This window comes from Suncus etruscus, chromosome 2, assembly GCF_024139225.1.
Source record: "Suncus etruscus isolate mSunEtr1 chromosome 2, mSunEtr1.pri.cur, whole genome shotgun sequence".
Classification (NCBI taxonomy): domain Eukaryota; kingdom Metazoa; phylum Chordata; class Mammalia; order Eulipotyphla; family Soricidae; genus Suncus; species Suncus etruscus.
In genome coordinates, this window is record NC_064849.1 from 39,366,210 (window position 1) to 39,392,127 (window position 25,918).

Consider the following 25,918-nt stretch of genomic DNA (forward strand, 5'->3'; position numbering starts at 1 on the left):
TGTCCAGTTCCCGTTACAGTGGAAACCCTACAACCACCAACAACTATATCCTCATCTTCATGATTTCAAGTAATAACTACATTTAATCTTGGGCAAAGGGGAAAAATATTCCAAAGAAATCCTCAGTAGCTTCTTTGTACAAGCACATCACTGTTCTGAGAAATGAAAGTATTTCCTTCAGAGAGACTGAGGCCAGCCTCAGAGAATTTCCTCACCTCCCTCTCCACAGCTTCACTTCCATCATCCCAGTCATCTTCATCTCACCTCTCTTCAGACACCTCACTCTAATTCTTAATTGCCCTTCTTTTATTATTTTTAAAAAATTATTTGGTAAAAGTCCTTTACAGTTAAAAAGTAAGTTTTTATGCAGTAACACTAGAAGACAAAATAAACCCCCCCCACACACACACTTCAAAAGCTCAGGTGATCTCCTCAAAAGTCCTGCCCCAAGTCTCGGAGGCTTTGCAGAAGGTGAAGACAAAGAAAAACAAGAGGAACATGGTGAAGGCAACAAACACTTAGGGAACCATATAGAATGAGTCTGAAGGGAAGAGCAGGACCACCAGGAAGTTAGAGGTTCAGTTGGAACATCCAACCACTGCCATGGCAACTGGTCGAGATCCCTGGCTAAATAGCTCAGCCAGGATAAACCAGGGAATGGGGCCTGGGCCGATTTCAAAGAAGGCCACAAAGACCAAGATAGCCACAATGCAGACGATGCTCGTTGAAGTTTATTCAGCCCTCAGTAACAAAGAAATTGTTATTAGGATGGAACAGCTGGCCATTGCTGCAAGGCCTATCAGATGCAGAGTCCTCCGACCCATCCTTTCCACCAGAAACAGAGATACTACAGTGACAATGGTATCAACTATGCCGGCAGCAATGGTGGCATAGAAGGATTACTTCACATCTGCATCTTTGAAGATTCCTGTTGAATAATAGAACACAGTATTGATCCCTGAGAGCTGCTGGGAGAGCTGGAGCATGATGGCGATCAGGATGGGCTGCCATTAGTTGGGGGACCTAAACAGCTCCAGCAAGGTGGTTTGCTTCTCTTGCGACATCCAGACACTCTCTTCTTTCATTTCCTGGATGTCTTTGCCCACATATACGGTGCCCCACAATCGTTGGAGGATTGTCTTTGCCTGTGCCTCCTCCTTTTTGTTAATGAGCAAGAATCGAGGATTTAAGGGGCAAAACAGAAGGGTTAAACCTTGGGTGATGACTAGAATGATGATTAAGGCCAGCAGCATAGGCCACAACTTCTCAGTCCCCATGACGATTTCAGACCAAAGATCTGTGCCACCAGAATGCCAAAGACGATGCCCACCGGGTGAGGGTGCCACTGAGCAGTGGGGGAGATCTTCCCAATGTACGTTGGGACAAAACCAAACCCATGCAGAGACCGCAGAAGAAGCCAATAATCATTCAGTCGGTAATCAGCCTTTCAAATGACTTTCCCAGTTTGCAGAACTTCATGCACCAATTGTTATATCCACATGTATTTCTATCAGAGACTGCACAAGAATTGCAACCATTAATTGCTAACAATTATCCCTCAGAAGTGCCGATGACAGCGAAAATGTTGACAAAAAGCATGGAATTGTGCCTGCCAAAGCAGTTAACGGATATTCCAACAGAGAAGGAGCCCATCATCCCGCTATGGAGAAGATGACCACTGATAAAGACCACAGGGTCGTGATCACCACCTCGCTGGGTATTGTTCCTTCTCTATTCATCAAAGTGTCATTCAGACCTTGATGATGGTCTCGGGAGCATTGACCATGTAGTGTTGTAGCCAAACAAGAAGGAGCCTCTGTGGCCACAAACATGGCAAAAATCAGGTGTGAAGTAACCTTCGAGGTCCCCATGGCCGCCCTCAACTTAATTCAGTTCCCCAAAGCTTCCCAGAGATGCTCCTGCCAACAAACCTTCAAAATGTCCCCAAGCTCAGCAGCAACTTTGCTCCAAGATCAGAGCATCGTCAAGGAGACCCTTCCTGCTCTCTTAATAACTTAATTAAAATAATGAATAATTAAGGCTTTTTATGAAAAATTTGAATCGCATATAAAAAGTTAACTTATACTTAATATATTTTATTAACATATTAAAAAATCTGAGAACAAACAAGTAATTTAGCTACTCAAAGATCTGGATCTACATCAAGCTTAAAATTATCAAGGAATATTAAAATATGGAATAATCTGTATTAGACCTAGAAAGCAGGGAAAAGCATTTTTTTTAAATATTTATTTAAGCACCAAGATTACAAGCATGTTTGTAATTTTATCTATATGTCATGACTTCAAGGAAATCCTGTTTAAATGCATATAGAAAAAATATAAGTAGAATATCAGATAGGAACTTGGGTCCTTCTCAAGGATAAAAGGGTTTTAAAGAAGAGAACTAACTTGCACTCAACATGTTCTAAGCATTATTCATAATAGTTAAAATGTGAACACAAGTCATGTCCTCAATGAACAAACAGATAAGCATAATAGGTCTATTCATATAATAGAATATTATTAGGCCATAAAAGAAGTGAACTCTTGACACATGCTAGCATGGTGAACCATAAAAACACTGTGATAATCAGGGTGAGGGAGAGAGCTCGATGGGCTGGGGTATATCATTACCTGCCTGTGACCCCAATCAGGTGTAGCTCTGGTTGTTTTTGATCACTAAGATTATAACAGTCTGAGGAGCATCATATGACATGTCATTGGGAGTGGTTCATAATCCCCTGAGCACTGCTTGGGAGGTCCCCTCCCAGAAAATGATGAAAAATTTAAGCCTTATACTATGAGTCAGAAGAATGTTATAGAGTGGGTTAAGTGGTTTAATAGAGTTTGGGAAGAGGAGGAAGATGGAATACAGGCAACAGATAAATATTCATGTCTTTTTGTTTTGATTTTGGACCACACCTCGTGGTACTCAGGAGTTACTCCTAGCTATGAACTCAGGAATTACTCCTGGCAGGTTCTCTGAATATTGAGAATCAAAGCCAGGTTGGTTACAAGCAAGGTAGACATCCTACCCACTATACTATTTGCTCCAGCCTTTCCTGTATTTTCTTGAGGTCATGAAAATGTTCTCAAGTTTGTTGTAAAGATACTAACAGTCATTAAATTGCATGCTTAAAACGGGATAAATTGGGAAGTATCTGAATTAAATCTCATAAAGGTTTAAAAACTTTTTTTAGTTTTTGGACCATATTGGTGATATTTAGGGATTATTCTTAGTTCTTGTCTTAGAAATCAATCCTAGTAAGCTCATAAGACACAAAGGATGTTAGGGATCAAACCTGGATTGGTCATATATAAGGCCAAACCATATATATATATATATATATATTGGGCATATATAAATGCCCAACCCCAGGCAAGTATACTAGCTCTCTGATTCATAATTTTTTGGGGGTGGTCCAAAATTGTTTAAAGAGAAGAAGTAAATAAAACCTCTGAAAACATTAACAACTTCAGTAGTTACAGGTAAGGCTGACTCTTTCCAGTTGCAAATCTGCAGCAGTGATTAAAAGTGACACTGGAGGTTTAGGTCAAGTGGAGCTGAGCAAAGAAATTGCCTATATGCTAGATTTTCCCCCAGTTCTGTAGGTGGAGTACATCCTGACATGCGGGTAAGAGTCAGAACCAAAGAAAAATAATGTGCAAAACTTGCTCTTTCACATGGTAGTATAAAGAACCAGACTGAAATCTCCTGTGTAAAACTGTTGGTAAAGTGAGGCCTTAGGCTGTGCTCTCTCCATTCTGAACTTTCAATAAGACATACTTGAACAAAAAATTGTGATACCAAAAATAAAACTACAAGGATGCCTATCAGTGAGCACATATACAATAAGAGGGTATCATGTTAATATCAGACAAAAGATATTATATTATGTCAATGAATAACAAGTAGGAAAAGCACTTAAGGAAAAATGAAATATCAGACTGTAAAAAGTGACCTTGAGAAATAAAATTTTTTAAAAGGCTGGTCAGAAACAGAACAGTGGTACAGACATGAACATATTACTTTTTAATTCATAACAAACAAAACAGTCAAAAGCATAGATGTTTAAATAACACATTTAATTGAAATGCACATTTCTTGTAGCATATACAGAAATATCTATTCTCAGTCACAAGAAAATCCTCATATTCAGAAAACACAAACCATGCAGGTTCAAAATTATAAATAAAAATATATTTACACAAGATACACAAAAACTAACGATAAATGAAAACCAAAAGTCTGCTCCCTTTAACTCTTAGGTCAAACTAAATTTAAACAACTGCATTATTTATAGACTTTGAGACTCATTCAAACTATGCGTGAATAAACTGGTGAATAGAATTGGGCTATTAGATGAATAAATCTCAAAGAAATAGAACAATAGAAATAATAGAAGAAGTGGACATTCCTGATCTAAGTGGGAGGTGACCCAGAAAGGAACCAACATGCTAAGCATGTAGACTTTGTGGAATGTCTTAGACAGGAGCTGACAAACCATCCTCTGCCAAATGTTTCTTCCTGCACTACAACATGGTGTCCTCCCTCTTCATATCTTATATATTTATCTGAGAGTTTCAGCTTATTTTATAAGTTTGGTCTTTATGACATCTTCATTCCTGCCTTATAAGAGAACTTTTTCAATTCTGCTCCTCTGGCAGTTCTTTTTCGGAGACATTGTGAATACCAACTCTTTAGAAATGGAATCTCATGAGCTAGCTGCTTTTATTTGGTTTCAAAATCACACCTCAAGTCTCATGTAGGCTGTGGATTGTTTGGGGACTCTGATATTCCTCAGCCAATAGATAAAGTGAAGGAGGGAATGAGTGGAATCCCAAAGGGGTTTTCACAAAGATGAAGAGTTGCATGCACAGGGCTGGATAAGAAACATTTGTTTAAAGAACAACCTGTCCACACCAGATGTCCTAGAGGCTAAACTTCCTGATTTTTACTTATAAAATATTTTATTTTTAATTGCTTTATTTAACCACCATGGTTACAAAATTGTTTATTGTTGGGCTTCAGTTATACAATGTATACCATCCTTCACCAGTATACCATAAAATACTGTAAAATTTTCAAAAGTTCAGACTTATAAACATGGAGATCCACAATAGAATATTAATGGGAAAATCATAGCACTGTTTATTATGTTTATTAAAAATTAGGTATTTGTATAAGTAAGAAAAAAATTAGGGCCAGAGATGTAGTACAATGAGTAGTGAACTTGCCTTGCATGTGGTTGCTCCAGATTAAGTTCATGGAACTGCCAAGAGAGATAGATCCTTGAGCACAGAACCAGGAGTAAGCCTTGAGTAGCAAGCCTTTATTGGGTGTGCCATCCCTTACCAAAAACATTCCAGCAAGATATATTAACATATTTGATCCTGGTTTTCTTTTGGTAAAAATGTTTGTAGTACTTTTACTTTTTTCTTAAATATTTTTAAAGTACTGTTTTCACAAAGTGTCCAAGGTTGAGATAACATTGGCAGACATTTTTTAATAATCAAGATGGCAACCCTATTTTTATTAGGGTCTTGGATGTCTTTAATTACACTTATATTTTGATTTGGTAAATCCATTTCAAAGAATTTCTCCTATGAGAAAAGTTGGGGCTGTGCTCAATCATATTTTAATAAGATAGGTGTTTTCCTCAGTCTATAAAATAATTATTAAATCTCTCTAAAACAGTATAATTTCTCTCTAGATGGCTGGAAAATGACCTGTCTCCATATTTCCTTGAATAGTCTCAAGAAAACTTAATTTCAAACAATAATAACCACTGGCTTTTAGGCAAAATAACCTAGATATGATAGTGAAATAGTTGGCAGGCCACATTCTTGTTGTAGGACTGAAAAGAAATAAGTGAATGTTGGAATGTTTATAGAGAAATAGCTTTTATTACTTATGTCGGCATCATAAAGTCTTTTTCTTCATATACCAGATACTGCTAAAGTTTTATGATATAAAATTTATTTCAGAGGACTATCTGAAAGAGTTGATTTAAAATCATAAAAGATATAACACGTTAATACAATGATACTCCATAGAATATTATACAAAACTTATTATCCCCTCGATCCCAAAATTTGCAGCAGAAAGCTTTAGATGTAACCATAGTCATCAACTTAATAGCAAAGTATGGTGATTTTTATAGAAATGGCTTTAAGACTATCTAGTGAGAGTTTCTTTAATGTCTCATTTCAAAAATAGGCATTTACATTTTAACAATAACCAAAGTTTCAAAGTACAGGAGTGAAGTTAGTGTTCCTTAAAATATGAATAAAAAGTCTTTTAGTGTTATTTTCTAGCTATATGATGAGATGCTTTTCAGCAGTCCTATTGTAAACAACTTCAAATCTGGATGTGAAGGTTTTTAGTTTCATTTAAAAACATTTTTATTGTGACCCTGTGAATTATAAGTCCTTCTTTCATAGTTGTATTTCTGGCATATAGTGACAGTAAATTAGGACCATTCCCACCACCAGTGTTGTCCTCCCTCCACCAAAGTTCAAAGCATGCTTCCTATACCTCTGCCCTTAACCTCTTAGTCTACCAGAGTAACAGCTCCATTTAGATTGTTATAGTTATTTAGATTTAGTTATTTATATATATTTAGATTGCTATAGTTTATTATAGTTTATGTCTCTTGATTCTGTTATTCTATTCTATTGTCATGACTTTGGCTTGGGTATTTAGTTCTGAGTTTTTTTCTACCCAATGCACCTGAGACCACTTGTTCCCTGGGTCTCATTCACTTTAATTTTTTCTTTTCTCAATTTGTAGAAATACATAGAAATATGTGATAAAATAAAATATATCACGTCCCAAAATTCTATGAAAAAGGTGAGAACCCCTATGAAGAAGATATAGATAAAATTTTAAAAAGGGGTGTGTGTGTGGCAGTTTTCTTTTTCCATAGGTGCAACAAACTTTGGGAAACTTAAAAAAGAAAATATCCTTGGCCTAATAAAAAAAAAAGGTTGTCTTTACCCATGAAGCATACTGTCATAAGATTAACTACTGGCTCCAGACATATTAATTGTCCAACCCAGGAAAAGTTTATTTAATTGCAATTGTCATACAAGGCTTCTGTAATTAGAGATCTTGATTTTTTGCACAGATCTTATGTTAAAGCCAGGTGTCATGGAACATCTTCTGATTTCATCTCACCATTAGGTGGCAAGGCAAGGAAATCTGCCCCTAGCACAAGTTGTTGCTGTTTCCTCATCGTCAGAGTGTCATATGAGCCTACTCTGGAGCAAATTTGTGCCAGGGTAGCATTAGGGTCTCCCCTGGGAGTAGTTTGAAGCATCATTTTAAATTTGTCGATGTCCAATGCAAAAAAAATTACTTCTGATATCAGAAATAAAACAAAACAAAACCTAAATGTTAAAAGCAGGAATCAGGAGATATTTAGAGCACTTATGTCGAATTTTTCCCTGAGTTATTTACAAGGCCAGGTGAAACAGGCTAATTTTCATACTACAAAGAGAAGGAAGCAATATTCTGTATAGAAGATAGTGCACAGACTAATAGATTTCCATTAAATCCTGGGTTCACTCAGAGCTATATGCTCAATTAACAGCTAGGCTGGACATAAAATATGCATACTTTGGTAAATGCAGGGAAAGGAGGACATGGTGAGCATTGCAAGAAAGAGAAAAAGGCTTACATGAATATTCTGAATTATAAGGCATTATTTTATGTGACTTCATGATACTTAAGTTATCCAAAACTCCTCAAAGTGAATATTTAATGAGCTAGACATGGCCCAAAATCATGGTAGAAGCAAGGAAAAACACTTTTTGATGGGAAACATTTTGGATTCAGCTACCAAAATATTCCAAGAATTTGATTACTAAAATAAGAGTCCATGTAAAATTTCTCCCATACACAAAAAATATGCAGATGTCCTAATTGAAACTGTAATCATCTGTACTATATGTGCAGCTTTATATTTTTAGATAGGTATGATACCCAAACTTCTAAAGCATAATCTTTAAAAATAAATTTATTATAGCATGAAATAGACATACATCTAACAAAATATGTACAAAACCTTCATAGTGAAAATTATAAATATAAGAAATTGAGATAAAAATATATAAATTCGGGGCCAGTGAGGTGGCACTAGAGGTAAGCCTTGCAAGTGCTAGCCAAGGAAGGACCATGGTTCGATCCCCCGGTGTCCCATATGGTCCCCTCACGCCAGGGGCAATTTCTGAGTGCTTAGCCAAGAGTAACCCCTGATCATCAAACAGGTGTGGCCCGAAAAACCAAATATATACATTCAATGCAAATGTGAAGCCCAAGAAAATTAATTTTTATGTGGATATAGGGAGGTATGTAATTAGATATGCTGTTTGAAAGGACAAAGAACTAAATGAATTATCTTGATTTAAAAAAATGTTTTGGAAATGGACATGTTGATCTACTCAAATGTTAAGAATTACATAGCTCTATCAATTAAAATAATGGCTTATGAATCAGACATAAAACAGAACAGAATAATTTATTACAGAAAGATCCTTTAGAATAATAAAAAAAAAGAATGGATTTTTAAAAATTGCATTAGAAGGCCAGATTTTTGTTCAGTGGAAAGCCTTTCATGTGTCAGGACCTTCAAACTAATCATCTCTGATTTTCATTTCTTTAGTCCATATCAGGACTTGACCTTTGACATGATTTAAAAATCTGGTACCAGAGTAATTGGAGATTTTCCATAAAGAAAACTATTTAAATTGAATTGCTTACTCAAAGTTTACATGAAAATTAGTTGCAGATGAATTTAAAACTTCAGAAGTTTTAACATTGAAGGAAAGAACATTTCTAAATAAAGCTTAAAGCACAAACTATAAAGGAAATACTGGGGAAATACAAAATATATCAAAAATTAAGTACATCTGGGCTGTAGTACAGTAGTTTAAGGCACTTGCTTAGCATGTCGCCAACATCAGTTTGAATCATCAGCACCATATATTATCCCCCAAGCTTCACGAACATGGGTCATTTCTGAGCAGAATCAGTAGAAGACCAGGAACACTGCTTGATATAACTCAAAATAACCATTTCCAAATGTAAACAAGTCAATTATTTCTGTATATTTATTGACAACATGTAGAATATAAAAATATAAGCCATTAATTAGGAAAATGTATGTGTAACATATAAACTTACAAAAGTTTAATATTGGAGATGTAAAAAAAAACCTCTAGAAATATAGATGTAAAAGTGATCAAAACTTTTGAAGACATCACAAAAAGGAATATATAAATAATGTTGAAAATACTAACATGTTTGTAAGTAAAATGAATATTAAATACAATAATATTTTATGACTACCAGTCAAACAAAACTTAAAAGTTCTGAAAATAAAAACATATTGGTAGTTTTAACATGACATATCTGTGGCGGAAATTTTAAATGATAACTAAATTTAAAAAATAGTTTTACTCTTTACAACAAATTTGAAGATTCAAAGCCTGCAATTACACAATATTTCTCTTCTTTAGGAAGATACCTAAAGAAACTTGCTTCGTTTTCTTTCAGAAGGTCTAGACAATAACTAGTGCTTATTTACTTCCAAAACCTGCAAAAAACCCAACATACAGCAACTATAGAATAAAATTTAAACCACTTAAAAATAAAATTAAGGAACTTATTCAATGCAGTTTTATAGAATAATAAAGCAAATTAACTATAGATAGGAGCAAGAATATAGATAAATCCCAAAATATGACATTGATTTTAGAGGTAACAGAACATAGCCTAAATTCATTTATATAAAGTTTAAAATTGGTAAAATTAAAGAATATATTTTAAAGAAACTATAAATGGCAACATTTTTAAAAGAAACATGGTGATCAACACAAAATTCAGGATAAATATATTCTCTGAGGGGAAACAGCCTGCAATGAACTTCAAAAAAAAACACACAAAAAACTAATTATTTGTACACTAAACATATGGAATAGACATCCATTTGATATTACACTTATTTCTATACCTATTTTATATGCTTTCCAAAACAATATATGAGAATATTTCAAGATTTTGCATGCCGTTGAGAGAGTAGAGATTCAGACCATCTTCTTTGTCTGCTACCTGTGAGTGTAAGGAGTGATGGCCTTCCAGACTGAAATTCTCATTCTCCTGTTCTTAATACTGTTCTCTGAGATTTGGGGTGGTCACATCCAGCTAGATTCTCAGTTTACTCCTGACTCAGTACTCCCTGGTGTTGCTTTAATGCTCTTAAAATCTATACTTCAAATAAGCATTCCAACAATGCTTGAAATATGCCTCTATCAAAGACCATCAAAGCCCATTTAACAAAAATATTTATTTATCTATTTATTTATTTATTATTTTGATTTTTGGCCCACACATGCTGATGCTCAGGGGTCACTCCTGGTTATGTGCTCAGAAATTGCTCCTGGCTTGGGGGACCATAAGGGACACTAATGGATCGAATCGCGATCTATACTAGGTCAGCTGAGTGCAAGGCAAACACCCTACCACTGTGTCATCGCTCTGGTCTCAAATATTTATTTTTAATACATTTGTATGCACATGTATATACATACTCTTATTAGGTAAAATTGCAATAAAAACTACATAAACAGATAACTGTATAAAGAAACTATGGTACATAGACACAATTTTCTTCTATGTGGGTGGAGCTGGAAAGCACCATTCTAATTGGTTGGCCAAAGAATAACAGATATAAAATAATTTCTTTCATATTAGATATGAAGAAAATTATATGGCTATAACAAATGGCCAAAGGCAATAGAAATTGAAAACTTTACTTCTATAGGAAGTTTATCAGAGGGAAGATAAGTGGGGAGAAAGGAGGAAGGAGACAATGGGACAATAATGAAGGAAGTGGACACACTGGGAGGGTGTAGTTTTAGATTATGTAATACATGAACAGTACTGCACACCATGTTGCTTAAAACTTTATTAAACGCTTCATACACTTGAAATTAAGATTTAAGCCAAATTTTGACATATAAGACTTTAGCTACCAGAGAGAAACATATTCATTTTTTCTACTGCATCCCCTCTCCCCAGTTTTCTCCAGCACCTTTGGAATTACTTTTGTATTCTTTTTGGGAAATCAGTGTTGTATTTTTTTGCCACCACAGATTAATTTTCATTTTATAGGGCTTTAACATTTATTAGTGGGGTCATACAGCATGTACTTTATTTTTACCCTACCTATTTAAATAATTTAATTTTCCCACGGAATATTATTGGTCAGGCTCATAAAGTATCCAGAGGCAACTGGTCACAGAATCTGTCTACACCTTGCCAGTAGCCCACCAACCTTCCTGAGTATTCAGAAGCCTTCTATTGGATCCAAGTTTCTTGCTGTTTTCTTAAAGCCAATGATATGTGAGATCTGGTTGGGCATGAGTTTTTATGTCCTCCGCAGCTGTCCCTCAGGTATACTCTTCAATAACACTTTTTTTGTTTTGTTTTGTTTTGGGGCCACATTCAGTGGCACTCAGGGTTTACTCCTGGCCCGACACTCATAAATCCCTCCTGCAGGCTCAGGGACCACATGGGATACCGAGTATTGAACCTTGAGTCAGCCATATGCAAGGCAAACACTACCTGCTGTGTTATCCCTCCAACTCCTCCACTTCCCAAAACACTTCTTAAGCCTACAAGGTCTTCTCTGACAGACGCCTTTGCGATGAACACAGCTGGCTCTCTGAGGGGCCTCACAGGTACCCTCTCAAGTATGTTACTCACCTTTCTGTCCAACCACTGTAGGGAGCGGGTGTTTGTTGCTCCAAACTGTTCGAATCCAGGGATTTCCTATTAGTTTGTTTCATGAATATCTATGCAGTATTCCCTACTCCTTTAAGCCTGTTGCCATCAGCAAGCTGAATATTCTCACTTGGGAATGTTAACAACAAAAGTTTTCAGAGAAATTGATGACTTTTATTTCTGGCCTAAGCTTGGGGTAGACTGGGCATTCCAGAGAACTCGTCCAAGACACCACCTGATCTCATCCTTTTACTTCAGAGTTCAAAATGTTCCTCACACAGGGACCTCGCATTCTAACAGCACTGCCCAAGGAACTTGTTGCTACAACAAAAACTCATAAACCACGGAAACTGTGTTGGCCAAACCTTAACTCTATACTCAGCCTTTAAAATCAGTTGCCTTCATCTTGCTTTTTTGGCTCATTTTGCCTGGCCACATCCTAAAACCAAATGGGTTGAATCACTCGATGAGAAATAGATTTCATCTGTGGGGATTGTTGCTGTTGTCACAGAAAACAAAAGGAAGTTATTTTTCTGCCATGCTTTGGAAGGGATGAAGTCATTGTTTTAGGATAAAAGATCAGAGTTAAATTCTTGCCACATGCAAAAAATGAAGTTGGTTTCTTTATTAGATTCCCTGATTTAAAAATCTCAGTATTTTAAAATATCAGGTCCAAATAAAGCTTTTTGGAGTTCATTCTCAAAATGTATAAAGTATTTCAATATGTATAATTTCCCCCAGTGGTGGCAATTCTGGGAATAATTATGAAAGTGCCCCAAAGAATAAACTGCATAGATAGTGAATGCTGCATTACTTTTAACAGTGAGTTTTAAAAAGAAACAGCCTTTAGATTCCCAACATAGGAAATCAATTTAAAAAATATTTCTGTCTTGTGTTCTTAAAATCTCAATAGCACCCTGGATTAGCCTTTCGATCTCTTTCTTTGCACAAATGTCTCCTCTAAAGTCCCAGCAGTTTCAGTGCTCCAATCTCATAATATTTAGTTAGCTAATTTACTCACACTCTCACTGGGTAAATTTTATGTTCAACAAGAGTTTTTTGTGTTAGTTACCACACCTAGTTATTTTGCAATTGCCTTTTCTGTAATTATGTACCTTAATTAAATAACATATGTACCAATGAAAGGCAAAGATTTTTTAATTTTACCAAAACTAGATAGAATATTTTAGAAATTCTAGAAAGTTGAGCACTTTTTCTCTCTCGCCTCCACACGATGCTGTTGAATTAGGTAAAAAGGAACAACTATCAAATATTGAAGAATAAAATGGTAAAAATACCCAAATCTTCTCATACATTGGTTAATGTATTTGAATATAAAATAAGTGTGTTGGGATATACTTTAAATTAAAGCAAAAGGTTTAACTCTACACCTTGATTTGAGAAATGCTACCAGATATCCAAATGATATAATATTAGTCAATTATTAATATTTACATCTGTGGCACCATAGATATAACTCAACTGTTTGAATGTATTCTTTACCTGCAGAAGAGCAGAGTTTGATCCCTAGCACCACATGGCCCTCTAGCACAACCACAAGAAACTCCTGAATTCCTCCATGCATGGCCACTGAACCAAAACAAAATGTGTTTTATGTTTTTTAATGGGAATACTGAATTACATCATATATTATATCATATAACACATAATTCTTATTTTATTTAAAAGTAATAATTCATGCTTAAGAAAAACTCCAGAAACATATTCCAGATGCTATCAGGGGTTCTCTCTGAGTGATTATTATGGAAAGCTATAGCTTGGTTATGAAATCAAGTGGATTATATTTAAGTTTACAGAGGACCAAGGGAGATGAATGAAAAAGAAAAGTCTGGCAAGAGATGCAAAGGGTTGCAATTTTCATTCTCTTTCCATTTTCATTGCCTGGTAACTAATGAGTATTTTTTAATTTATTTTGGGGACATACTTAGCAGTGCTCAGGGCTTATTCACAGCTCTTCACTCAGGGAACACACCTGGCAAGGTTTGGGGTATCATATGGGGTACCAGGGTTTAAATCTGGTCAGTTGTGTGCAAAGCAAACATCCTATCTTCTGTATTACACAGTATTTTTTAGAACATTGTTTGTTATGGTCTTTAAAGATAATTATTTATTCCCCCATTTTGACCTAAACTAGATGTCTTCCTTCCTAAGCCTATTTTTCTTTTATAGTGAATAAACTTAACTAACACAAGCAGCTAGTAAATCTCTCTCTCCTCTCTCTCTCTCCCTCCCTCCCCCCCTCTCTCTCAAAGGCACAATCTCAAGCAGTACCCAGAAGCCCAGGGACCCCATTGAGGCTGTAATCAGCAATAGATTCAATGTGAGGGCAAAGCATGTGGTGCTTTTCAGGTCCTTAGGTACCAAAGATTGCCAAAGAGTTGGATTGGTGATGCTTAAGTAAATATATGGTTGCAGTGATCACATTAGGATCAGCAACATGCAAAACCCCTTACTATGAGAGTCTCCAGGTCTTAGAATTATCCTTGGAAAAAAAAAGGTACATGCTCACCAAAGATTTGGACTATTTTGGTACATATACCAAAATAGTCCAAATCTTTGATGAGCAGGTATATATATACAGATAAATACTCTAAGGGCTAGTTAGTTGCAGTGGGTGATACAGTACAGAAACTGTGTTATGAAAAACTAAGGAGGTCTTTGGTGATCATCTTAAATGATGAATAAAGTAATAAATCCAGGAAAAGTAAGAAAGCTAAGAATGTCGACATAACAGTGATGTCCCTGGCATCTGAGCTCTGGGTCTATGACTCAGCATGATGGCATAGACCAATGCCATGAGGTTCTTCTTTGGTGCCTATAGTTAATTCTAATCATAGGGACAGCCATGTTGCCATGTTCCTGAGGTTGTGGTCCACTATGACCAGCATTACTTGGACTTAATTGATTTTTTCGAACTTCACTACAGACATAGTAAGTCAATAGAATTCAAATACATCTTTTTTTGAAAAAACTGAAAATTTCTCTAGATAGTTCCTCCATTACAGTGAATTTAAGAATTTGCTAAATGCCAGTTCTTAAATGTTTCTCCAAAATGATTGGACCGACTCACTGTATACAGCCTTGAAAACATGCATTGCATTTTTCCAATAACAGGATAAGGTTCTAATTAGTGGGGACATTAATGTCTGAAGACCACTGTCCAAACACTATGTACACATAAAGAGAATGAATCTTTTCCTTTCCTGAGGTTTAACTCTATGTCCTACATTGTTGCTCCTGGTCTGGCTTTGATTTCCTTGTGATCTTAAGAAGAGCATTCTGCTCGTCTCATATTATTCCTGCTTTGTGTCCAAAGTGTCAGCCAAGATACTCTGGAGTCTCAGATCTTTCACCTCTTTAGTCTGATCTGGGGCAATTGCTCACTTTGTTTTCTTATTCATACCCACTGTTTTTACAAAAGGAATTAGCAATGAGGTTTCTGGGAAATTAGACTAACATGCCACCTTCCTGCAGGGAGTCTTCCTAAACCTCCACTCTGCTCCCTTGCTGACTTCCATCAGTGTTTATTAGGAGGTCTCTAATGTTCTACCTCTTACCCCCTGAATATTGGAGCATTTGTTTCATTTTTTCATTATACAATGGTTGTATGGAGGCATAGAGTGAGTTTTCTATTTTCTATAATTTGGTGCTTTCCTTAGTCCCTATCTTTGTGTAGTACTGCCTCTATACCTTGGCTCTACCATCTAACAGTTGTGTGACTAAATGCAGGTTGCTAAACCCCTCTGTACCAATTTACTTAATCTTTAAAATCCTATTCTGTTAGTATTCTGAATACTAGTAATTCTGAATACTGCATGCATTAACAGTATTGTAAATCAGCATGCTGCAATAAAAATTGGTGAGGAAATCCTGTTAATTCTATAATATCTCCTAATTTGACATGAATTAAACAACCCCAGAAAATCAACCAAGTCAATAAATGCAAAATGTGAACAACACAAACACAGAACTGTGGTTGCATGTATTAAGCATTAATTGTCAGTTATCAGTTATCTATCAATAACACATAAAATAGACATTTACTTTATGTCTCATGTCATTTGATTTCTATAAATTTCTAAATTCTGGTTACTAATTAAAGTGTAAGTAATAAAATAGCTACTAATTTATACCTTAATTTAAAAATATTACATTTCAAATTCACTTAATTTAATTTAATAATATATCATTATTACCTTAAAAAAGGGATAACGAATTTGCAGCCTTTGTTAAGTATGTTCAAATTAAGAATGGTATGTAATCATTTCTAATTCAATAAATGAACATTACCTATATATTTGGAGCATAAAATAATCCAAGTCTAACATTTTATTTCCCTTAAAATTTCCTTTTCATTTTAAGTATACAATAAAACCTCTCATTTCCATTTTAAATAGACCAAATAATGTTACTAATTTTGACAAGAGCTTGCTTAAAGTTTGTCCCATTAGAATTCATCAATTTGGGACTATGAATATGAGTCAGGAGTAGAAGAACACTTGCTTTGGAACTGTGAAGCCTTAAGTTTAATTCACAGCACCACATAATTCCCTTTGAGAACGGCTAGAAGTAACACTAAGTTGGAGTAACCTCCTAACACAGATGGATATCACCCTTAAACAAAGAAAACAAAAGAAGAATCAACCAATAGAGCCTAAGAGATACTCAGTAGGCTGAAATGTATGTTTTGCATGCAGAAGCGTGGGGTTCTAAGAGGTGAGCCAAGAATAGCCCCAGCTATGGCTCCAAAACCAAAAGGGAGGAATATATATGGGCCCCAACTTCCCCAAAATATATATGTACATATATAATAAAAAATTTAAGAACAAAGGCATTTTAAAACTTTAAAGCTTAAAACTTTAAATGCATCCATTTCATCAATAATTTACCTGAATATGAAGCATGAGGCAGTCTATATCATATCATAATCAAATCATAATTATGATACCATATTTTAAAGTTGTCCATTGGGATCAAATAAAGAAGAAAAACTTTTTTGTTTAACACTTGTAACTAGTAGCACTGGTAAACTTCTGTGCTAGACCCATGGCCAGTTTGTGGATAATTTCCAATGGAGCCTCCAGATCTACTGAGTCTACTTAGAAGTCCTTCCTGTTAAAGACATTTAGAAAGTTAAAATTTTGGAAACAATCTTAGAACAATAAGATGTTTTTCTAACTCAAATATTTCCTAAATTAGTGAGATTTCACTAGCATAATGTTACTATTGTGAAAGATTTAGTATATTCAGATGGTGCTAATGGTCTAGAATATAGGGAAGTAGATCCAACACTTATTGAGCACTTACTGTTTTCTAAGTGGAAAGAAAATTGATAGAAGTAAATAATAAAGTAAATCTACTGCAAAATCCCACCAGCAAGAGCCTGACTCATATGGAAAATGCTATTTTAGATTAACATTAATCTAGATGGATTGGCATTAACCAGTGTAGAATGGAGTCCTGCTGTGATGAGTGAGAAAGGCAAGAGAGGGAGTGGTGACTACTGACTCAAGATGAAGAAGCTAGGACTATGTTAGAGCATCAGAAGATAAGTGCACATGAGCAATAGTACACACACAGGAAAAGACTGGCCCCAGAGGGAGTGAGCAGTTTCCCATGAGTTACTGACATGCTATTTCACTGGGGAAATGCAAATATGTGGGGGGAAATAAAACAGAAGAATGGGACTAAGCCAGACCACAGCAAGATTTGGCAACCATTGTAGGGACTTTGCATTTTATTTGTAAACACTAGGGATCCAGAGACTTCTATTTGAGCCAAGAAATGAGCAAACTAAGGTTTTGAACACTCTCTCTTGGGCATCCAAGATTGAGAATTAAAAAGACCTAGAAATAAAGGCAAATGTTATGGCAAATGTTTCTCCCTTGTAAAGACTTATTTTCTGCTATCTTCAGAGAAAATTATTAGCTTATGCCAGATTTCAAACATAGAAGTAATAAATTAGGTTTATAATTTTTTCTTTGCCCTACAATGTTATAAGAATGATGAGATTTAAATATTTACTATTTTAATTGATATTGTAACAGGTAGTTTGGGATATAGATAATGAATGTAAAAATGTTTCATGCATATAAAGCATTCTTGAAGAGGTTTTCTAAAAATATTTTATGATCAAAAATAAAATCAGAGAAATTAGTTCTGCTTTCTAAAAATCATAATTCTTGCCACTTTATCCCCATGCTAAGGAAAATTGACATTAGCTTTCATTGGTCTGCATGGGAAGAGGCCATTCCTGAGAAATTAAATCAAACTGTTCTTGTCTCAGAATGGCTGCAATAACTTGCACCTAAGCACCAACAATACACACCATAAGCAAGAAAATAAAATAAAGCTTTAAATGCCTAGTTTCAAGATGTTATGTAATCAATTTTAATGCCAAGAGAAATTCTTCCCTTTAGAATTCTTAGACATATAAAATTAATAGATTAAAAACTTTCTTTGTGCAAGAGCTTCTGGGCAAGAAATACTTTTTCTAAGAACTTTATACATTCAAACTTATCAAATATCACCAATTACTATAAAAGTTTAGAAAGCATAACATAAATATGCCACTGTTTTTGAAGAAGGTAAAAAGACACAAACAAGTATAATGCTTTTTTCTTGCTATAGTCAAAGCAATCCACTCAAGCTCACCCTAAATCATTATCACTTACTCAGTTATTTTGAAAGTGGTCCAAAATTTCTGAAAATTTCACTTTTTTATGAGACTTTAGGCTTGAAAATGCCTGTAATATTTTGATATCAGAGCAGAGGCACTGAAACCAAATTGGTGATCATTACATTCCATTCCCTACCTATTGCATAAACTATGACACCCTATAAAAGGGGATCTGTGATGACTGAATTTTCTATATAGTTTGTGTGCCACATACTCTGCTAGTTCTTTTATTCATTTTATTTTTCTTCCTGATGCCCTTTAACCAGTCTACTCAAGTCCTTTAGGGTGACGAATCACTTAAATCTTTGTTTCATATTCTCTTGCAGACACGATACAATTTATCAGATCCATTTCTGATCCTTACTAACCAACATAAGGTCCAGATGATTCCAGATCAGTTCCAAAGGATCTAACCTCTTCTAGAAGGAAATTCATACAGGGTAAGTTAAGAGAGTTAACACTGGACTGAAGAAGACATGGTTCCAGTGATAAAATAAATGCTTTTTACATGCACATACAAGGCCCTAAGTTTGACCTCTCATACAATACCTTGACACCCCTGTCATATACACACAAGACTTGGTAGAAATGGAACCTATTTAAAAAAAGAAGATCTGTGTCTAGAGAGATAGTATAACAGGTAGGGCATTTGCCTTGCACACCCCAACCTGGTTCAATCCTCAGCATTCCATATGATAACAAAGTACCACAGGCATGATGGCTTAGTGCAAAGCCAGAAGTAACCTCTAAACACTGACAGGTGTGACCAAAAACCAAACTAAAACAAAAAAATAGATAAATTTTAAAGAAGGAACAATCAAACCAAATACTACATTCTCCCCGCTTCTCATATGAAGTGCTTGAAGTCTTATCCTAAAACATAGTAGCCCCTTCAACAAAACTATAACTGAAACACAGGATTTGCATATAAAATAGGTTGCTAAAGCCAATGACTTTTGCAGATGCCCATGCTATGTATTAAAGTGTCATACTGTCTGGCCAACAGACTTGGCCAACAGACTCTCCAAATGTTAATCTCTAATGAGTCTAAAGAAGTTTTAATATTCAGAAAACCAGGCCTTCTTCTACCTGGAACATTTCCTGATGAGCAGCGAGATTAATTTGTGAGTTTGAGCTCTACTGGCCTCTGGACATTATTGTGCGATGCAGCAGAAAGACAGAACTCAGCACAGATGGCAACTCCAGATTCATTCACTTCAGGCAGCTGTGTTAGGTGGCTCCCTGGCAGCACCTTCCAACCAGATGATGATGAGAAGCAGATCAAGTCTTTTTGCAGGTCATAGGCCATGGAACACATGTTCAACTTCTTCAGAAAAAAATCCACTGCCTCCTTTCCAAAAAGGACATAAATTTGGCAAACATTTTATTTCCTGCTATACAACCAGATGGTTATGATTCATGTAAAATATCCCTTCTACCTCCATGAACAAATAGTTCATGTTATTTACAAACCAGTAATTCATTCGTGACTGTGAAAAGGTGTAAGAAACTTCTAGAGCTGGGAAATTTATTTCTTAAGTATAAAGAAAAATATGAAGCATGTAAAACAGATCTTCACAAGCTTAATACATATCATTTATTAATTACTTAGTTATTGATGGCTCAGTTAATGGTAACAGAGTGTTCAGTGGCCAGATTAGTGTCCTGAAGAAAGGATGTGCCTGGAGTAGGGACTAAACTTCTTCACTGTGAAGTGAAGAAACTTTCACTCAGAAACAACAATGCCCATTTTTGTTGTTTTGGAAAGAGAAAATTCTCTTTCTAAAGAGATAAAGGAAGTGAGTGAAGAAGAAAAAGGAGGGAAAAAATAAGATAGATTCTCTCTGGTCAAGTTGTCTTAAGAGCCTTGAACAAAATTAGGAGAGGAAAGAACTCTGTCCCACATCTGCCTCTTCCTTGTGCCAAGAACAAGCCTCAGGCTCCCGCCTCTGTGGCTGAATCCCCCACTTCGGCACAATCTGGCACAAAGGAGTTCTGACCTTGTCCTCTCTGGCCATCTGACAAAAATGCTGGCTCACAGACACCAAGTTATCCTAAGTCCATCTGTTATGTTCTGAGGATCAAAAACAACTGTGGGAGACTCCCCAACTCTGGCACCCACCTTCTCTTTCAAGCTCTGACTTGCTTCCAGTATAGCTCAGGGTGAAGCCCTGACTTGTCCCTAGGAGGGTTCTCCAGGAGGGAGCCACAAATCCCACAGCTAGGGGCAGAGCTATCCCTTCACCCCACCCTGTGAGGCAGAATAAATCACCAGGCAGTCCCCTACACTGCTGGGTCTCACAAATTCATCAGTTCGATAATTAGCCATGTGCTGTTTAATTCAGTCCTCAGTGGAATCACAGAGCTGGAAGAGCAGCCATGAATAAGCCATGAATAAGGATACTCAGCAAAGCACAGGAGGAGGCAGCTCAACAAAGTCAAGGGCTTGACAGTTCACCCTAAGAATTTAGGATCTCAGAGCAAGGATAGTGGTTTCCTTTGCCAGTGTTTTATCACTTGGGGATTAGTTTACATTATAAAAATACATTAGCGAGGGCCCGGAGAGATAGCACAGCGGCGTTTGCCTTGCAAGCAGCTGATCCAGGACCAAAGGTGGTTGGTTCAAATCCCGGTGTCCCATATGGTCCCCCGTGCCTGCCAGGAGCTATTTCTGAGCAGACAGCCAGGAGTAACCCCTGAGCATCGCTGGGTGTGGCCCAAAAACAAAAAAAAAAAAAAATACATTAGCGATTGTACTCTCAACCAATCTTCTTTCGGAGAAAATATAGTCTGGGGTTTGGGGTGAGATGGATAAGGAAAAGGGAGTCTTGGTTCAGCATTTGTATCACTAAACAGACCAATTTGGGACACAGGTTTGACATGCCCAAAGCATGAGACCAAGTGTCATCTACACCAACTTGCTTGACCTGAACAACACGTTCAAAAGCCAAAGAAAAGAGAAAGGGCTCAGCCAAAGGAAGAACGGCAAGGAGGTTCTACTTTTTCTTGGGTGGGAATCTGGCACCTATTTCTTTTTAAACAATGCAGCCACTATGCAAACTACACATCACTCAACCATGAGGTCCCACTCCCTGTCATCTGCAACCTTTCACTTTTCCTTATAGACTCATGAGTCCTGAAGTCCCAGACAGATTGTGCTAGAAATCCAGTGCACACATCCTTGGTTTTACTTCATTACAGGATGTAGCCAGGGTGAAACTTATTCTCTGTGTTTGGATTTTATGACAAAAGAGGATTTATTAACAGAAGTTCAGGACCTTCTTGGGATAGAAAGATTGGCCTCTGTCCAGTCAGGAGCAAGAGAATTATTTGCACAACAGACAAATAGCTGTCAAGTTAACAGTAAATGACTACAGGGATGTGTTATTCATTGACCCTGGGAACTCACCCAAGACACCTCTGGAATTTGAAAATTGTGTTAATCTCTTTAAATTATGAGGCATACAGATTTTTCCAGAAGAAACTATCATAAGAATTTTGAGGTGTCAGTGAAGATTCTGATGAATAGGCATGACTGGTTACAGTTGTTTTTCTTTAGTCCAAGTCTCTTAAATGATCTGTGAATTCAAATGAGGGAGCTAACAGAGAATTAGGATTTGGATTGTGAGAAATGTGGTAAGCCCTCATTCCTCCCACATTTTCTGAAGCAAAGGACATTGGCTTGGTGCTTAAATACCTACCATTGCTTATTCCTTTTTATTTAGACACTTTTGTATATAAGATATCCTTCAAAAATAAAGTTATCTGAGAAGGAATGACATATCAAGCTGTTATCTGAACTTAGTACATCATGTATTTTACACTGAAGTCCTAAATTTCATCTTTCAAAGCATAACTGTATTTTGGAGCCTGGGAGTCAAGTCAGTCAATTCAGTCAAAATGAGGTCATTTTCATTCAACATTACCAATTTCTGTAGAAGAGAGAATTAGGACACAGACAGGTACAGAGGAAAGACCATGTGAAATCACTAGAAAAGAAGGCTATTTTTACCTTCAGCAATGATATCATGATTCTTGGGTTGTCCTCTTAAATCCCACTTCCCTGAAGTTCCTCTGAGTTGTCTCAAACTTACTTCATTGATTTTCCTTTAAATATCTGCCCCAAACTTCCCTGTATCTGCAAAATATAGGTTCCTTTAAATCAGGGCTATATCTCCACTAAATCCCAGGAGATCAAAGAGCCTGGGCAGATGGGTTATTTCTTATACTTAAGTAATACCCAGAATACTGTGGCAATGATTTCTTGGATAATGTAAACATAGCAAGCTCTGTCCACAAAAGTTATTACATTTATGAGATAATAATTGATGACACTTTGAAAAGAGCATACATTCTTTCAGACAACTGGCACGTGCTGCATACTGAGTTACTACCAAGATTCTGTGCTAAGTTCTGAGGATGGACTTAAAGAAAAATATAATACAGTTCTCTCTAAGGGAAAAATGATGTGAATAATGTTCTTTTACCATGCTACTTATATAGTCATGATATATGACTGTTAAATATTAATAGACATCATAAAAATAACTAAAATTCATTCCCTTCCAGAATATCAATTGGCCACGTCTTACCTGCTTACTGTAGGTATATTTTGTTTTACTAGATTTCAGGATTCAAACCTATAATGACTAACAGGGCACTGCCCAAGTCTAGAAAGGCCAAAAAGAAACATATTTCATGTGAACTTCCTGGTCATACTAAACATATCTATGAAGAAAAAGAAAGGTTTATGCTTTTAAGAAATCTCTGATTTAAAAAGCCAAGTATTATACAGAACCCATAATGGGCCCATTCTGATAAATGATAGATCTAGAAAATAAAAAGATCAGGACTCCAAGAGGAAAACTTTTGTTGAGTGAATATTGGGCATAGAAAGGTGGTAATCAAATGGAATGCAGTTTAACTGTAGAATACATAGGTCTCACCTGGAGATATATGGACTTTGAAGACATGTTTCATAAGCTTCAATTGACAAAGAAAAAGGAATGTGCCATCCAGTCTTTACAACTCAGATCAGATGAAAATTAGAATGGACAGGGTTATAGAATAAAGTATAAAGGCTACTTCAGTGACTTTCATTGCCATTTTTTATGACTGCAAAAATAAAAGCATAAGGTAAACTCAAATACATTCTTTAGAAGACAATAATGCAAGGTTCAAGAGATAACATGGTAAGTAGAATGAAAAGGAAAAGGAAAGGGAAGGAAGAGGTGGGGAGATATACATTGAATAGAAAAGGAAACTAATAAAGGAATTGATATGAATGGCAATGTTTGCCCAACTCTGTTAGGAAACTGACTTGCATGCATATGGATGAATTTAACTGCTGTGATAATAAAGAAGCTAAACCAGAACTTCTTTGGAAAGTCTTTATTTAATAGTGCTTCCAAGAGCTACTTGGTGACTGTGCTTTTTTCCAAAAGGTTATTCTTTCCAAAGACAAACAATCCAAGATTGCCTCACAAATCTTGTTGTAATGAGTTATGAATAATATGCTTTACTTTAAACTCTTGATTATACAGGTAATCTAAATGTTACAAATGCAAAATTCCTGATATATGGCTTTGACAGATTAAATGAAGTTTTTCTGACATTACAAAGATTCAAACTTAAAAATAGAAACTTTCTTATATGGAAGAAACTAAACCAGAAAATACACAATACAAGTTTTTTCTGTAAACTAGTTAAAATGTTTTATAGAGGGCCAGAGACATAACAAGGAGGTAAGGCATTTGCCTTGCATGCAGAAGGTAATTGGTTCTAATCCCGGCATCCTATATGGTCCCCCAAGTCTGCCAGGAGCAATTTCTGAGCATAGAGCCTGGAGTAATCCCTGAGTGACCCAAAAACCAAAAAAAAAAATGTGTTTTATAGAGTTAAGAACGTTATCAATGTAATAAGAACTTAACTTCTTTTTTTTTTTTTTATCATTTTTAGTTTGACCAAAGTGGATTACAAATCATTCACTGTAAAATTTTAGGTATATAGTGACATTGAATCAGGGGTATTCCCACCACCAATGTTGTCTTTCCTCTCCCCCCTATCCCAGCATGCATCTCATATCCTCCTCCTTTGCTCCCCGGGCTGCTAGTATAAGTGGTCCCCTCTGTGTCTAGCTTGTTGTCAATTGGATATTGATCCTCTTGTCGTTGCTTTGGATTTGGTACCTAAGTTTGATCATTTTTTATTTCTACTCAATGTTCATACGACTGGTTTGGTAACCTCCATTATTTCCCTCTCAGTTTGTGAGGCAGAACAAGATGGTTCAAGAAGAACTTAACTTTTTGAGAAAGAAATGGGGGGTGGATGTCCTCTTAAATGACTGAAACACAACCACAATCATGTTTGTAACCAAGGTGTTTAAATAAAAAATATTATTTGAAAAAAAAAAGAAATAATAACTAATAAGTGCTATTGACTGAGCATTTTCTATACATTTACTTATGAAGTATTTTATCTATAAAATAAACTGAGGTAATTAAAATTTACTCATATTAACTTGAACAGGATCCAGAAACCTTGAGAAGTTTGACCCCAGCTCCTATTCTTGTAACTAACTTGGGGTTTGGGCAGTAAAACTTTTATATATAGGGTTGGGGATGCAACTCAGTAGTAAAGTACATACTTTGCATGCATGAGGCCTCAGTTTGATCCTGAGCACTGCACATGCATGTATATACATACAAATTTATAAAGATCATTTAATTCTCTTCCCACTTAACAGCAGTTGCTCCTTGATATTTAGAAGTGATTAATTTCCAGAACCTCCGAAACTATCAAGCTACATTATTGGTCCAGTCTCTTATTGTCAGCCCTCACAAGTTCACAAGTCCAGCACCAGAGATTCAGTCAAGAGACATATATAAAATTTGGAATCTGTAAATCTGAAACCTGTAAATACAAAAGGCAAAGAATGAAGAATGAGCATAGAGGAAGACAGGAACAGTTCAAACCCACATAATTTCATTGTTTTAAACTCAGCTTACTACATTGAATTGTCATATTACAAAAGAAAATACCAGTGTTTTTATTTCTCTATGAAGTGTCCATAGATCTCCTGTCTTGGAGCAAAGTATATACAAGATTTCCAGTTTGTCAGCTGCTGTGCATAGGAGGTACCTGGCTACATACTCTCTATTTTATTTTCTCTGTAGCTGGAGCCAACACTGCCTCACTATACAGACTGGCTCCAACCACTAAACACACCTACTCTCTCAGACATGAAGGAGAGTGCAGCATCTGGAGAGGCGGCACATGCCTCAGAATAATGAAGAGAATTCTGTCATTTAGCAAGAAGTGCCAGGAAACATTTCATAGTTAAGCCTGAAGTTGGGACCTTTTGAAAGACACAGAGTCCCTCAAGAAAGATAAGCTCAGAGCTCTTCCAGCCTCAGATAATGTACATTT

At 36.0% G+C, this 25,918-nt stretch overlaps 1 pseudogene; it reads right to left on the reverse strand.

Moving 5' to 3' along the window:
* Positions 1–362: 362 nt before the first annotated feature.
* Positions 363–1,871, reverse strand: LOC126001676 (solute carrier family 2, facilitated glucose transporter member 3-like; annotated as a pseudogene).
* Between the last annotated feature and the right edge of the window lie 24,047 nt (positions 1,872–25,918).